This window comes from Ursus americanus, chromosome 14, assembly GCF_024610735.1.
Source record: "Ursus americanus isolate L20-20 chromosome 14, mUrsAme1.1.p, whole genome shotgun sequence".
In the NCBI taxonomy this organism is placed as follows: Eukaryota; Metazoa; Chordata; class Mammalia; order Carnivora; family Ursidae; genus Ursus; species Ursus americanus.
The window spans coordinates 47,400,974-47,416,959 of record NC_142140.1 but is presented as its reverse complement, the minus strand read 5'-3'; the positions used below and the strand labels follow the sequence as shown (position 1 = coordinate 47,416,959).

The 15,986-nt window shown below is 40.5% G+C and overlaps 2 pseudogenes; one reads left to right on the top strand and one right to left on the bottom strand.

Annotated features, from left to right (window-relative positions):
- The first annotated feature begins 3,492 nt into the window (after window positions 1-3,492).
- On the top strand, window positions 3,493-4,203 carry LOC123796698 (olfactory receptor 7A10-like; annotated as a pseudogene).
- A 10,471-nt stretch (window positions 4,204-14,674) lies between these two features.
- On the bottom strand, window positions 14,675-15,646 carry LOC148108962 (olfactory receptor-like protein OLF4; annotated as a pseudogene).
- Window positions 15,647-15,986: the final 340 nt, after the last annotated feature.

The following is a 15,986-nucleotide window of genomic DNA, read 5'->3' as shown; positions in this document are numbered from 1 at the left end:
CAGGGTCCTGAGATCGAGCCCCACATCAGGCTCCCGGCTCTGCTGGGAACCTGCTTCTTCCTCTCCCACTCCCCCTGCTTGTGTTCTCTTTCTCGCTGGCTGTCTCTCTCTCTCTCTGTCAAATAAATAAATAAAATCTTTATAAAATATAAATAAATAAATAAATAAATAAATAAATAAATAAATAAAAATAGAATAAATTAATTAATTAAAATAAAATAAAATAATTTGTAAAAGTCTTTTTATTATTTCATTTTTAAAAGTCCCCTTACGGGGACACCTGCGTGTCTCAGTTGGTTAAGTGTTTGCCTTCAGCTCAGGTCATGATCCCAGAGTGCTGGGATCAAGCCTGCCTCTTCCTCTCCTCCCCACACCTGTTGCTCATCTCCCTCATGCTCTCTGTTGTTATCTTTGTCTCTCTCTCTCAAATAAATAAATAAATAATCTTATTAACGAAATCCCCTGATGTTGTCATACACTGTATATTTTCTGTTGTGAATTGCAGGTTTAGTCCCTTTGCACATTTTTCTAGAGGGATATTCAATCAGTAAAATGTCCTGATGCCTTAAAAATACCACTCCTTTCTTCTTTGGATGAATTGTGGTTTTTTCTGCCTTGTTATTTATTCTGGGCATCAAGGGAGGTGAACTGGGGCTGGAATGTTGCCAGAACCAGAGAAGCTTTCTTCTCATCAGTCTCTCAGGGACTGCCTGAGCTTATTAGATCTCTTTTGTCCCTTGTGTCCATTTCCTTCCACTCTGTGTTTTTGGAATGGTGTTTTTTTATGTTTCTTTAAATACAGGACACAAGATGATCATATTAAAATGGAGCCCCGTGTTTCCATGTCCTTGGAAGTCTTACTCACTAGAATTTAAGTACTATTTACACATTTTTCTAGGTAAAGGTAATCTGATGTTGACAGCTTGCCTTTTACCATTTCTTTCAGCATTACTGTGGCTGAGAGACAGAAAAGCATGATAGTAACACAGTGCCAGGATGTCAGAGTGCACTGTGTGTGTGTGTGTGTGTGTGTGTGTGTGTGTGTGTGTTGTGGGGCATGAGCAGTCCTCTGGGCAATGGTACCCGAGTTCATATACTCCGATACGTGACCCTTAAATGCAGAATGTTCACCAATAAATGGAAATAAGGAAGGGATCTATACTCACAGAACACCTTGGAACAGAATTAATAAGGTGCAAAGAACACCATGTGAAGGAAGGACTCCCTATGTCTTGAAGTCCCATCAGTGGCAGGAAAGCCACCTCGGTCCTCAATGTTCTCTGCCACCACCTCTCCTCTCTCTTCCTCTTGCTCATTCCCTCACCGCACTGACTGCATGTTGAGATCTGCAGATCTGCAGTAAGTGCCTTCTGCAGGGCCTTTGCTCTGCTTTCCATGCAAGGGAATACAGATATCCTTCTGTCTCATGCTTTGTCTTTTCCTGAAGCTTCTGTTAAAATGTCCCCTTCTTTGCAGGTTTTCCTGAACTACTTTGCACCCCCCTACTCCATTTTATACCCACTTTTTTTTCTTTTCCTTCATGGCACGTGTCACTAGCTGACATGAGCATGATTTTATATGTGTGTGTGTGTGTGTGTGTGTGTGTGTGTGTATGTATATATATATATCTTCTTTCTCCATCATTGGACCCTATAGACTTTTCTTTTTTTTCTCCAAGTTTTTAATTAAATTCCAGTTCGTTAACATACAGAGTAATATTAGCTTCAGAGTAGAATTTAGTGGTTCAACACTTCCATACAATACCTGGTGCTCATCACCACAAGTGCCCTCCTTCATTTCCATCATATTTTTTACCCATCCCCCCACCCAGCTCCCTCCAGCAACCCTCAGTTTGTTCTCCATTGATAAGAGTCTGTTTCCTGGTTTGCCTCTCTTATTTTTCTCCCACTGTGTTCTTTGTTTTCTTTCTTAAACTCCACACACGAGTGAAATCATATGGTATTCATCTTTCTCTGACTTATTTCACTTAGCATAATACACTCTAGCACCATCCACATCATTGCAAATGGCAAGAATCATTCCTTTTGATGGCTGAGGATTATTCCAGTGTGTGTATGTATATATACCAAACTCCTTTATCCATTCATCCCTCGATGGACATTTGGGCTCTCTCCATACTTTTTCTGTTATAGACATTGCTGCTATAATGCTTGGGGTACATGTATTCCTTTGAATTAGTATTTTTGTATCCTTTGGGTAAATACGTAATGCTGCAACCTATGGAATGGGAAAAGATATTCGCAAATGACATATCTGATAAACGGTTAGTATCCAAAATCTATAAAGAACGTATCAAACTCAACATCCAAAAAACAAATAATCCAGTTAAGAAATGAACAGAAGACATGAAAAGACACCTTTCCAAAGAAGACATACAGTTGGCCAACAGATGCATGAAAAGAAGCTCAACATCACTCATCCTCAAGGGAAATACAAATCAAAACTACAATGAGATACCACCTCACACCTGTCAGAATGGCTAAAATCAACAAGGCATGGCGAGGATGTGGAGAAAGAAGAACCTTCTTGCCCTGTTGGTGGGAATGAAAACTGGTGCAGGTGCTCTGGAAACCAGTATGGAGGTTCCTCAAACAGTTAAAAATAGAATAACCCTATAATCCAGCAATTACACTACTATGTATTTACCCAGAGAATACAAAAATACCAATCCAGAGGGACACATGCACTCCAAAGTTTATAACAGCATTATCTACAATACCCAAACTGTGAAAACTACCCAAGTGTCTATACACTGATGAATGGATAAGAAATTGGTATTTATATACAACGGAATATTATTCAGTCATCAAAAAGAATTAAATCTTGTTCTTTACAATGACATGTATGGAGCTAGAGAGTATTGTGCTAAGTGAAATAACTTGATCAGAGAAAGACAAATACCATATGATTTCACATGTGTAAATTAAGAAACAAAACAAAGGAAGCTTTCAGGGAAAAAGAGAGAGAGAGAGACAAACCAAGAAACCAAGTCTTAATTACACAGAACAAAGTGATGGTTGCCAGAAGGAAGGAGGGTGAGAGGATGGGGGAAACAGGTGGTGGGGATAAAGGAGGGCACTTGTCCTGATGAGCACTGGGTGCTGTATGGAAATGTTGAATCACTATATTTTCCACCAGAAACTAATATTACACTGTAGGTTGACTAACTGGTTTTTAAATAAAAATTTTAAACGAAAAAAGAAAGAGTAAAATAAAAAATGATAAAAAAATAAACAATGCATTTGCTTGAAAATTTATCATGTTATTTCTCTCATTCCTAGTGGTAATCTCCAACACATGGTACTACCAAATGACACATGAATTTCAGAGTGTCTTCTTCAGGGATTTTCAGAGGACCCAGAACTGCAGCCCCTCATATTTGGGCTTTTCCTCTCCATGTACCTGATCACTGTGTTTGGGAATCTGCTCATCATCCTGGCTGTCAGCTCTGACTCCCACCTCCACACCCCCATGTACTTCTTCCTCACCAACCTGTCCTTTGTAGACATCTCTTTTACCTCCACCACCGTCCTGAGGAAGCTGTGGAACTTCCAGACTCATAGCAAGATCATTAACTATGCAGACTACCTCATCCAGATGTATTTTTTCCTACTCTGTGCAGATGACATTATCCTGTCATCAATGAGCTATGACTGCTTCGTGGCCATCTGTCACCCCTTGCAATACACAGTTAGCATGAATCCCCAGCTTTGTGGACTGCTGGCTCTAGTGTCCTGGTTCAAAAGTGTTCCCAATTCCTTGTTACATAGCTTAATGCTGTTGCTGCTGTCCTTCTATATAGGGATGGAAATCCCTCATTTTTTTTGCGATCTCAATCAGGTAGTTGGGCATGCAACTTTGCTGCTGGGTGGTGCTCCCCTGGCTGGGATACTCTACTCTTAATCTAAGGTAGTTTCCTCCACATGTGAGATCTTCGGAGCTTGGGGCAAGTATAAAGGACTTTCCGTCTGTGCATCTCACCTCTCTGTTGTCTCCTTATTTTATTGTACAATCCTAGGAGTGTACCTTAACTCTGCTGCTACCCAGAGCTCCCATTCAAGTGCAGAAGGCTTTGTGATGTGCACGGTAGTCACACCCACGCTCAACCACTTCATCTACAGCCTGAGGAACAGAGACATAAAGAGGGCTCTGAAAGGAATCATTGGGCTTCCAGTGATGTAAGGGCCCATCATCCTAGGACCAAAGAATTGCCCATGTTTGCAGGGCTCACAGCCTCAGAACCAGGAACTGTTATTCTTTGATGAGAGTATGGATATAGAATCTACTCCTTCTATTTATTTCCTGGAATTTCCATTTGTTTGAATTCAACTTCTTTATACATTTAAATAACTCACTTTATTGAGCTTCTGCTCTGCCTGAAGTACAGACAGTTCTCCCCTTTGTCTATGTGCTACTTTTTCAAAGTTTTTCCCAGCTCTGATCAAATATATTTGGAAATTCCCATTTATGTCATGGGGCACCATGGATTTCATAAGATTACTTTCTACTCAAACAACATATATCATTCCAAGTAATTTTTCTCTTGTTTTGCTGAAAGGATAGTCATGAGTCATAATATTCATATAGAAAAACTACTTTTGGTAAGTGAAGGCATTTATGTAATTTTATAATAAAGGAAAGTATGAGACTCAAATTATTCACTTTTTTGTGCATGATTACTTTGTAGATCTCTGCCTTCACTGCTCATCCTGATGATGTAGACTAACTTATAGTTTGTCCTATAGGGAGTCACTGAGCTTCATTCTCCTTCTTATGATCATGTCCCTCTATGCAGCTGTGTCCACCACACTAATTGGCAATATGATTACCAAGTACATGTCTCCAAGTGGAGTATACACCAATACATGTATTAGAATAAATATATTATACTCAACTAGTGAATCATTGAACATCGTATCAAAACCTAATGATGTACTATAACTTGGGTAATTGAACTTAAATATAAATAAATAAATAAATAAATAAATAAATAACAACAACAACAACAACAACAAAAACAAAGAATAAAGAGATTAGCTTCATATGGCCTTTGGGCCAGGAAAGATCTTAGTATGATGAAAAAGAATTGAAAGTATACTTCGCATTACTGAGCAAAATATTTCACTTTATGCTGCCCATCTATTCACTGAATATATAGTTTGATATCCATGGAGAAGAGTTGGGTTTTCCCCATTGGAGTGAAGAATTAGAGAGCACGTTTATGGTGTGTTTATTTCATCATCTATATCTTTCTGCTACACACAATAGGACTCTTTCCTCTGCTCTAAATGAAATATCTCCTTTTCTAAATTTTGTCATAGCCACGAAATAGGCAATGATTGAACAAGATCAATATCATTCATTGTATATCATCCATATATATGCTCAAGATCAGAGAATGAATTCCTGTCCAGTCATGTACTTCAGGTCACGTCTTTTGTGCAAAGAGGCATGTCCTTCTGGCCTCTCTTAGTTACCTGGAAGGAACTCTAATGAAGTCTGTCTTTCTTAGAGTCATCAGAAATAAACATGGAGAAGCACATTGTTGAGTCCAAAGGAAACGTTCAAGATTAGGACTGTGAGTACGTTTATGTGTGTGTACATTTGTATACATCTTGCTCTCAAATAAACACATTCACACATTTATGTAGACACACAGAGACATATTTAAGTCCCATCTGTTGTGTTGGAAGAAAACCTGAACATTGGAAGGGATACAAATGACAAGAAGAAACATTTGAATCATCATAAAAGAGAAAGAATGTAGAATTTTGACACAAAGATTTTCTTAATTTTAATAAAGAATTGTATTTTACCTCAAATCTTCGAGAGCCTCAGAGTCAAAACCACATTTACATTTATGCAGCAGGAAATCACTGTCCAGCTAACGGGGCAGAATATGTCCAAACTAAAACTAATTATCTCCTTTCAGTTAAGGAGGGATTTCAATACCAAATGCCTTAACCTAAGGGAAGTTCATTGAATGAGTTGAAAGGCTCAAACTCCATTCCTACAAACAATTTTTTTTCTGGACAAATGTCTGTATCCAATTCCTGCTGTAACAGATGACCACATGAGTGGCTTAAAACAAAGATTTATCCTAAGTTTCTAGAAAGTCAGAAGCATGAAATGGGTCTCACTGTGTTAAAATTAAGAGGTCTACAGAGCTGTGATCCTTCTGGACACTCCAGAGGGGAATTCACTCCCTTTCCTATTTCACTTTTCAGTGGCGACCTTTCTTGTCTCGTGGCTCTCCTTCAATCTTCAAATCTACAGCAGAGAATCTGAAAATGTCTCTCAGATTCCAATTCTTTGTCCTCCCTCTTTCACATTTAGGGTACTACTGTGATTACACTAGTCCCATCTAGATAATCCAGGCTAACCTTTTTATATGAAGATCAGGGATTAGCAGCCTCATTCCATCTACTAGCTGCATTTCTCCTTGCTTTGGATCAGGATGTGGACATCTTTTGGAAGCCCTTGTTCTGCCTACTACAAAGTCTTCTTCAAATATAAATTATCTGATGTCACTCAAGAGCCCTTATATAAAAGACTTGAACAGAGAATTTATCAACACCTATAGAGTTATGTGGAAACTTTTTCTTCCAAAATTACAAACACAGGAGATTCTTAGTGGAGACGACCAAAAACTACTTATATGTGACTCTGACACAGGAGCACAGCCTTGCTCTCAAACTGTGCCCCTTAGACCAGGACCTGCAACATCAACACCACCTGGGAGCTTGTTAGAAATGCAGAGTCCCTGGGCCCCTAAGAGACCTAATGAATCAGACTTTCCATTTTAACTACAAACTTTTGTGATTTGTATTCACAATGAAGGTAGAGAAATGCTGGTCTAGAATCATATTTCTCACCATCCCACTGTTGATATTTGGGGCTGGTTAAATATTTCTGTTGGGTGCTGTCTCAGGATTATAAATGTTCAGCAGCATCCCTCAGACATGGGCAAATATTGCCAGGGGCAAATCATGTCTGGTTGAGACTGGGAAGCATTTTGACAGAATTCCAATCAAGGCTTGTTCCAATACTACATTTATAAATGAGATATTGTGATTTATAGTAAATATATATGTATATATACATGTATATATGTATATATGTATATACACACACACACACACACTTGCTTCTTCATTGCTTAATTTATTGGCATATAGTTGTTGATAATAGTTTCTAATGATTGTTTCTATTTCCTTGGTGTTAGTCGTGATCTCTCCCCTTTCATTCAAAATTTTATTAATTTGGGTCCTTATCTATTCTTTTGAATAAGACTTGCCAGTGGCTTATCAATCTTATTAATTCTTTCAAAGAACCAGCTTCTAGTTTTGTTGATCTGCTCTACTGTATTTCTGGTTTCTAATTCATTGATCTCTGCTCTAATCTTAATCAATTGTCTTTTCGTGTGTGGCTTAGGCCTGTTCTTCTGTTCCATCTCCAGCTTCTTAAGGTTTGAGCATAAGGACTGCATTTTAGATTTTTCTATTCTTTTGAGTGAGGCTTGAATGGCTTAGTATTTCCCCCTTACAACCGCCTTTGCTGTGTCCCATAGTTTTTGGACCAATGTGTTTTCATTCTCATTGGTTTCCATAAATTGCTTAAGTTCCACTTTAATGTCCTGGTTTACCCAATCATTCTTTTTTTTTTTTTTAAAGATTTTTTATTTATTTATTTATTTGACAGAGACAGCCAGCGAGAGAGGGAACACAAGCAGGGGGAGTGGAAGAGGAAGAAGCAGGCTCCTAGCCGAGGAACCTGATGTGGGGCTCGATCCCAGAACGCCGGGATCACGCCCTGAGCCGAAGGCAGACACTTAACGACTGTGCCACCCAGGCGCCCCTACCCAATCATTCTTGAGCAGGATAGTTCTTAGTTTCCAAGTGTTTGAGTTTCTTCCAAATTTTTCCTTGTGATTGAGTTCCAGTTTCAAAGCATTGCGGTCAGAGAATATGCAGGGAATAATCTCAGTCTTTTGGTATCAGTTGAGACCTGTTTTGTGACCCAGTATATGGTCTATTCTAGAGATAGGTCCATGTGCATTCAAAAAGAATGAGTATTCTGTTGTTTTAGGGTGTAGTGTTCTGTATATATCTATGAGATCCATCGGGTTCAGTGTGTCATTCGAAGCTCTTGTTTCTTTGTTGATTTTCTGCTTAGATCATCTGTCTATTGCTGAGAGTGGAGAGTTGAGGTCCCCTACTATTAATGTATTGTTATCTATATGTCTCTTTATTCTGAATAAGTGTTGGCTTAGGTAGTTGGCTACTCCCCTGTTGGGGGCAGAGATATTTATAATTGTCATATCCACTTGTTGGATACACCCTTTAAGAACAATATAGTGTCCTTCTGTATCTCTAACTACAGTCTTCAGCTTAAAATCTAATCTGTCTGATATGAGAATTGCTACCCCAGCTTTCTTTTGAGGTCCGTTGGCATGAAAAATTGTTCTACATCCCTTCATTTTCAGTCTGGATGTATCTTTAGGTTCAAAATGAGTCTCTTGTAGATAGCATATGAATGGCTCATGTCTTTTTAACCAATCTGCAACCCTGTGGTATTCTATGGGAGCATTTAGGCCATTCACATTGAAAGTGATTATTGAGTGGTATGATTTTAATATTGTCATGTTGCCTGTGAAGTCCTTGTTTCTATAGATTGTCTTTGTAAATTTTTGCTCTGTATCACTCTTGGGGTCTTTTCCTTTTATAGAACCCCCCTTAATATTTCTTGCAGGGCTGGCTTGGTGGTCACATATTCTTTCAGTTTCTGCCGGTCTTGGAAGCTCCTTGTCTCTCCATCCATGCTGAATGACAGCCTTGCTGGATACAGTATCCTTGGCTATGTGTTCTTCTCATTTGGTACCCTGAATATGTCTTGCCAGCCCTTTCTGGCTTGCCAGGTCTCTGTGGATAGGTCTGATGTTATTCTGATGTTCCTCCCTCTGTATGTAAGAAATCTCTTCCTCCTTCACCACTTCAAGATTGTTTCATTGGATCTAAGATTTTCAAATTGTACTATTATATGTCGTGGTGTCAGTCTGTTCTCATTGATCTTGGGAGGGGTCCTCTCTGCCTCTTGGACATGAATGCTTCTTTTCTTCCCCAGATTAGGGAAGTTCTCAGCTATGATTTGCTCCAATATATCTTCTAGACCTCTCCCTTTCTCCTGATAATTCTGATATTGGAAAGTTTCATTGAGTCAGTAATCTCTCTCAGCTTAATTTCTTGAAATTAGATTTGTTTTTCCATCGCCACCTCATTTTCCTTCTTTTCTATCATCTTACCCTCGAAATCACTAATTTGTTCTTCTGCTTCATTTACCCTGAAGTCAAAGCATCCAGTTTATTTTTTTATTCATTTATTTATTTTTTTATTATATTATGTTAGTCACCATACAGTACATCCCTGGTTTTTGATGTAAAGTTCCATGATTCATTACTTGCGTATAACACCCAGTGCACCATGCAATACGTGCCCTCCTTACTACCCAGCACCAGCCTATCCCATTCCCCCACCCCTCCCCTCTGAAGCCCTCAGTTTGTTTCTCAGAGTCCATAGTCTCTCATGCTTCATTCCCCCTTCTGTTTACCCCCCCTTTCTTTATCCCTTTCTTCCCCTACCGATCTTCCTAGTTCATCCAGTTTAGACTGCATTTCATTCATAGCATCTCTAAGTTCGGCCTGATTAGATCTCATTTCTGCCCTTAGTGCTTCTATATTTTTGTTAATATTTTTCTCAATCCTAGATATCATCTTGATAATTGTTACTCTGAAATCCATTTCTGACATTTTGGTTATATCCATATCCATTAGTTCTGTGGCAGAGGCCACAGTCTCTGTTTCTTTCCTTTGTTGGGGGTTCCTCCTCTTTTTCATTCTGATGAGGTGTGGTTGAGGGAATGGACAGAGTCCAAATTATTGACCAAGACCCAAGTAGGTTGCACCTGTTTTCTAGGGATCTTAGGGATGTGGGCTTCTTGTTCTTCCAGGCTGCCTTCTGGGGGAGGGGCTTGCTGAGCTGATACTCAGGCAACCCTGCCTGCCCCCAGCGTGGGAAGGATGAGCTCAGTGAGAACTGGTTTTGGGGGCTTTTGTTCTCTTGCAGCTTGCCCTGGTGCTTTCCACATCCATGTCTCTTCTGAGAGTCAGAGCAGCAGTCACCATATCCAAACCTCTGTCTCAGAACAGAGAGATCACAGTCTGCTCCTCACTGAGCTCTCCAGGCAACACTGACTCCATTTCTGCCAGTGCTGCTAAAACCCTGCAGCGTGCCGGGTTGTGCACCCCACAGCCACTCTCCCAGTCCTCGCTCCCAGGGCCAGCATGTCTCTGCCTTTTGTGATTAAAACAGCCAGCCACCCCTGATTCATCTGCGTGCCCCCGAGCTCCAGGTTTCAGTCTGGGGGGCTGCCCTAAAGACCTTTCCCCACCACTACCGGCTTGTGAGTCCAGCCTGCTTCCCAGTACAGGCTTCTGCCTTCCCAGCACAAGACCATGGAGTCTCCCTCCCCTTTCCATTTATCTTCCGATATCTGTTACCAGACTCTCGGCTCCCCACTTCATACCTCGAGACCAACTGCCAATGATGTTTTGTTCGTAGAGATTCAGATGTAACTTCTTACATTTCAGTCTGATTTCATAGGTGTTCAGAGTGGTCTGGCAGATATCCAGCTCAATTCAGGGGCCCGTTTGAAATAGGTCCCCTACTTCTCCTCCATCTCCCCCCCTGCTTTGTGATTTTAAAACTACCAGTGGCGGCTAGCTCAAGGGGGCACCTGAAGCTCCTGGATCATATCTGAGCACTGCACTAAAACCTTTTCTGGACTGCTACCACCCTGTGAAGTTTTTGCCTGGATATGGATGCAGTTTCCAATTTTTTTTCAGGATGCCAAAGAAAAGAGTGGCCTGGCCACGATGAGGAGTGGCGGCCGGCAGCACACTGCAGGGACCACGGTCTCTGACTGCGACCTCTCTCTGGAAGCAGCGAACTTGGACACTGCGACCTCTCTCTGGAAGCAGCGAACTTGGACATTGCCCCCCCCTGCTTGTGTTCCCTCTCTGCTCCTTTTATGATCACGTTCTTTACCTCTGGAAGTGGAAGAGCCACTGAGCTAGGGAAGAGTTTGGTTGGTTTGACGTCGTAAGGACCACTTCTACAAATAAAACCCAGAGTGTGACTTTGTGAGTGAACTGCCCTCAGGCCATCTCATTGAGAGTCTTCCTGTCATCTTCTACAGGTGACTGTGTAGGGCTCAGTGCACCTTACGGGCTTTCCAGTGTGAGCAAAGAAGCTGTTGGCTTCTCTTACATAAACCTCATCTATCTGCTGGCGAGGTGGTGGCAACTCTGCCTGATACCGAGGAGTCTGCTGTTACGGGAGTGGAAGGGTCTTGGTTCTCAGCTCTCACACTTGTCAGTTTCTTGTGTGAATTGGACACTCAAATTCTTCATACGTATTTAAATTAACTAAATGAAAAAAAAACTGACTCATTGTTTATGGAGAGCTGAGCTAAGAATCCCTTCCTGGGCTCACTGGACCATAACCTGCTTCCTGGCTCCACTGCTCGGGTACTCTACTGGTTCAGGGACCCCTCCTTTTGCTCTGCACCTCCTTGTATCCTGAAACCACAGTGCCCTACCTAGAATTCTGCCTTTTCATTTACAGAGCCCCTTTCAGAGAGGGATGTCTCTCCCTAGAACAGAATTCTGAGGGTTCAAATTTTGTGCTCCAGTGTTCTACCACTTCCCAGAAGCCAGCATAGGGAGGTTCCCCCCCTTCTGTTTATCTTCTTATATCTCCCTGCAGATTCATGACTCTGCACATCCTACCTTGCAGTCACTTTTCTGCTTGTAGAATTCCAGATATATATTCTTACATCCCAGGCTGATTTTATGGGTGTGCAAAATGGTGTGCAAAATTCAAGGTACCAGTGGAAATGAGGTCCCCTTCTTGTCCACCATCTTGCCTCCAATCTCCTACTCTAAATTGTTTTGTCTAAATTTCTACATTCCTAGGATTTTATGTGAATGCAAACGTTCACTCTTTTCATTTCTTTACCCTCCAAGTTTCTTTCAAGCTTTCTTTCAACACATTAGATAGGTTATAATGGGTTATAATGAGTGCAGTGAGTTTTGTGCATGCATATATATGCACATGAGTGTGTTTTTTGAAATAAATATGTACATTACTATACATACATTTACATACACACAACCCTTAGTCTTGAACACTCTTTGGACCCAAGAAAGTATTTCCACACATTGCATCTTGCCTTACAACATCGCTTGAAGTTATGTTTATGATTCCACATTGCCTACAGAAGAAAATGTAGGAAGAAAGGATTACACCCTAACAATTGCATAACGAATAATTTGAATTTATTCTGCACCTTCTTGAGTTCTATGGAGATGGAACCATGCAGTATGTACCCATGATTTTTCAATGACTCTTTCAATTCCTAAAATTGTACACTTTAAATATGTACAGTTTGTCACATGCAGTAATGTTCCAATAAAATAATTAGAATTTAAAAATTCTAGTGGGGCATGACTCAGAGTCAGATCTGGAGTGCAGGTATCTGAGTCACACCTAATGTGGTGGGAGACTGTCTTCTAACTGTGAAAAAACAAAGGTTCACATGTGGATATTAAAATAGTTGAAGTAAATTAAGACAATTCACTTTTGATAAACACATTTTTTTTCTAAGTAGAAGATTAGCCTACATATATAAAATGAGTAAAATGGCATAGATTTTTCAGGACAGAAGGGCACTACAGCCACACATGTCATGGATGAGCCTTAGAAACACAATGCAGAGATTGCCCCTGAAAAAAGAACTCACGTGGAGCCCTGCGGTGATCAGAACAACTCTCTACCCTCCAATCCCCTGCAATAATAAATACATTATATCGAGCCACGTTATTTTAGGACGCTTTGTATGCAGCAATTGCTAACTGATAGAATAATCAAATCAGGAAGAACTGATGGTGTTTGTAGTAATCTGATCTTTTTATTCTAGGCATTTGTTCTGATACTTGAAGTTAGCCTCCATGATTACTCTGTTCTTGAAGTTTATTTCATATAACTATATTAAAAATATGGGGCACCTGGGTAGTGCAGTCATTGAGCATCTGCCTTCGGCTCAGGGCATGATCCTGGAGTTCCAGGATCGAGTCCCACATCAGGCTCCTCTGCTAGGAGCCTGCTTCTTCCTCTCCCACTCCCCCTGCTTGTGTTCCCTCTCTGCTGGCTGTCCCTGTCACATAAACAAATAAAATCTTTAAAAATAAAAAATAAATAAATAAATAAAAACTCCATTGTGGCCCCTGGTGATAACATGGAAAGGTCGGAAAGGCATGCCTGTTTGCACAGAACTTGAGACTATGGATCACATCGTGGACAAGAGGCAAGGCTTGCTGGTGAGTCCTCCTGTGGTTATGAGGATCATATATAATAGATGATACTGACGTTCATTCACTGTGCATTTAGAGGTTATGGCAAAGTTTCGAATAGTGGGAGATGTTTCATTTAGTGAAATGGAAGGAATCATATTCGTATGCAGCACTGGAAGTTTTCAACCAGAAACCAGAAAATAATTTAATAAAATCCAAACATATCACCAGTGTTTCATCTTACTAACTATCCCTTACAGACGGACCCTGATAATTCATATTTCAATGAGTAGATGAAGCATCTGAGAAAGAAGTATTTTGCATAGGAATAAATGTATGTGTTAATATTCTCTTCATCATCCTTAAAGTCACGTTTGACTCTAAGGTCACGTTATGTCAATCTATTTTTTCCATATTTGTCTTTCTGTGTAGATTCCATTTGGAGACATGTATTTTATTATCATTTCTATTGCAAGTGACTATGGGAGGCATGGTGGACACAAGCCGTGTTACACAACAGGGCTCCTAATATGTAGGAAGATCACCGTGATCAGCTATAACAAACAGTACGCCAAAGTCTGCATTCTCAGAAGAGCAGTGAAGGTAGTGATGCACAAAGGAATGATGTTACAAAGGGAAACACAGTCTCAGATTTTTCTGTTATAAAATGGTGGCCAAAAGTAGATTTTCACACAACAGGGCTCCTAATATGTAGGAAGATCACCGTGATCAGCTATAACAAACAGTACGCCAAAGTCTGCATTCTCAGAAGAGCAGTGAAGGTAGTGATGCACAAAGGAATGATGTTACAAAGGGAAACACAGTCTCAGATTTTTCTGTTATAAAATGGTGGCCAAAAGTAGATTTTCCATAGGAGTAGTACGACTCATGACTGTTTTGTTTTTTTTTTTAGTAAAACAAAAGAAAAATATTCATTATGATGTATTTCATTTGAGAAGAAATTGTTCTTAGCAGATCCATGTAGTCCTTTGAAATAAGTGAGAATTTCCAAATATATCACATACAATGTTAGAAATAACTTTGAGAGAGTAGGAAAATGACAAAGGGAAAATCTCCTGGGTATCAAAGATATCAGTAAGCTTAATAAAGTGAGTAAATACATTGTACAAGAGGTCAAAATAAACAAGATGGAAATTACAGGAAATAAATCAAGGAAGCAAGTTCTACTTCCAAAATCTGCATTAAAAAAACACACCTTTTGATTCTAAGGCCTCGACCCTGCAATCATGGCAACTTCTTCAGCCTCAGCACAATTGTCCCTTTTAGAACTGCCATCCTAGAGAATCTCATAAGAGCCCTCTTTATGTCTCTGTTCCTCAGGCTGTAGATGAAGGGGTTCAGCATGGGCGTGACCACCGTGTACATCACCGAGGCCACTGCACTTGCGTGGGAGCTCTGGGGAGCAGCAGAGCTAAAGTACACTCCTAGGCTCGTACAATAAAATAAGGAGACAACGGAGAGGTGAAATGCACAGGTGGAAAATGCTTTGTAATTGCCCTGAGCTGATGAGATCCCACATACAGAGGAAATTATCTTAGAGTAAGAGTAAAGGACCCCAGCTAGGGGACCACCACCGAGGAGCACAGCTGCAAAATATATCACCATGTTATTAAAAAATGTATCGGAACAGGCAAGTTGGATCATCTGAGTTCACAGAAAAAGTGGGGGATTTCCACCTCTGTACAGAAGGACAGCCACGATACCATTAAGCTTTCTGACAAGGAATTCAGGATGCTCACGATCCAGGACACCAGAACCAATAATCCACAGAGCCAGAGGTTCATGGTGATCATGTACTGCAGGGGGTGACAGATGAACACAAAGCGGTCATAGGCCATCACAGTCAGGAGAAAGACATCTAATCCTGCAAAGAGTGTGGAAAAAAAAAAAAAACATCTGGCTTAGGCAGCCTTCATAAGTGATCACTTTGCTCTGAGTCTGGATGTTCCACAGCATCTTGGGGACGGTGGTGGAGGTGAAACAGATGTCTACAAAGGACAGATTGGCCAGGAAGAAGTACATGGGGGTGTGGAGATGGGAGTCAGAGCTGACGGCCAGGATGATGAGTATGTTTCCAAACACAGTGATCAGGTACATGGACAGGAAAAGCCCAAATATGAGGTGCTGCAGTTCTGGATTATTTGATAATCCCAGAAGAAGAAATCCTGAAATTTGGGAATCATTGCCTTGTCCCATGTGGTGGTTGCGATGACTAGAAATTAGCACAAAAATGATTAATTATAACACAAATGGGGATTAGTAACATGGTGGAAATGCTACAATTACAATGACAGTGGGAGAAAAAAAAGCAGGTATAAATGAAAATAGATGAGGTGTTATTTTTTTGGGAGTTCAGGAAGACCTAAAAGAAGGTGACATTTGAAGGCAGAGTTCAGGGAAGTCTGCACGTAAGACACGAGTTTATCTGAGCATGTGTGTGCCCTGCAGGAGAAAGAGCCAGTGCAAAGGCCCTGAGGACGCCACTTGTTTCAGATGGATATCCAGGACTCAAAATGGAGCCAGTGTAGTCAGGAGA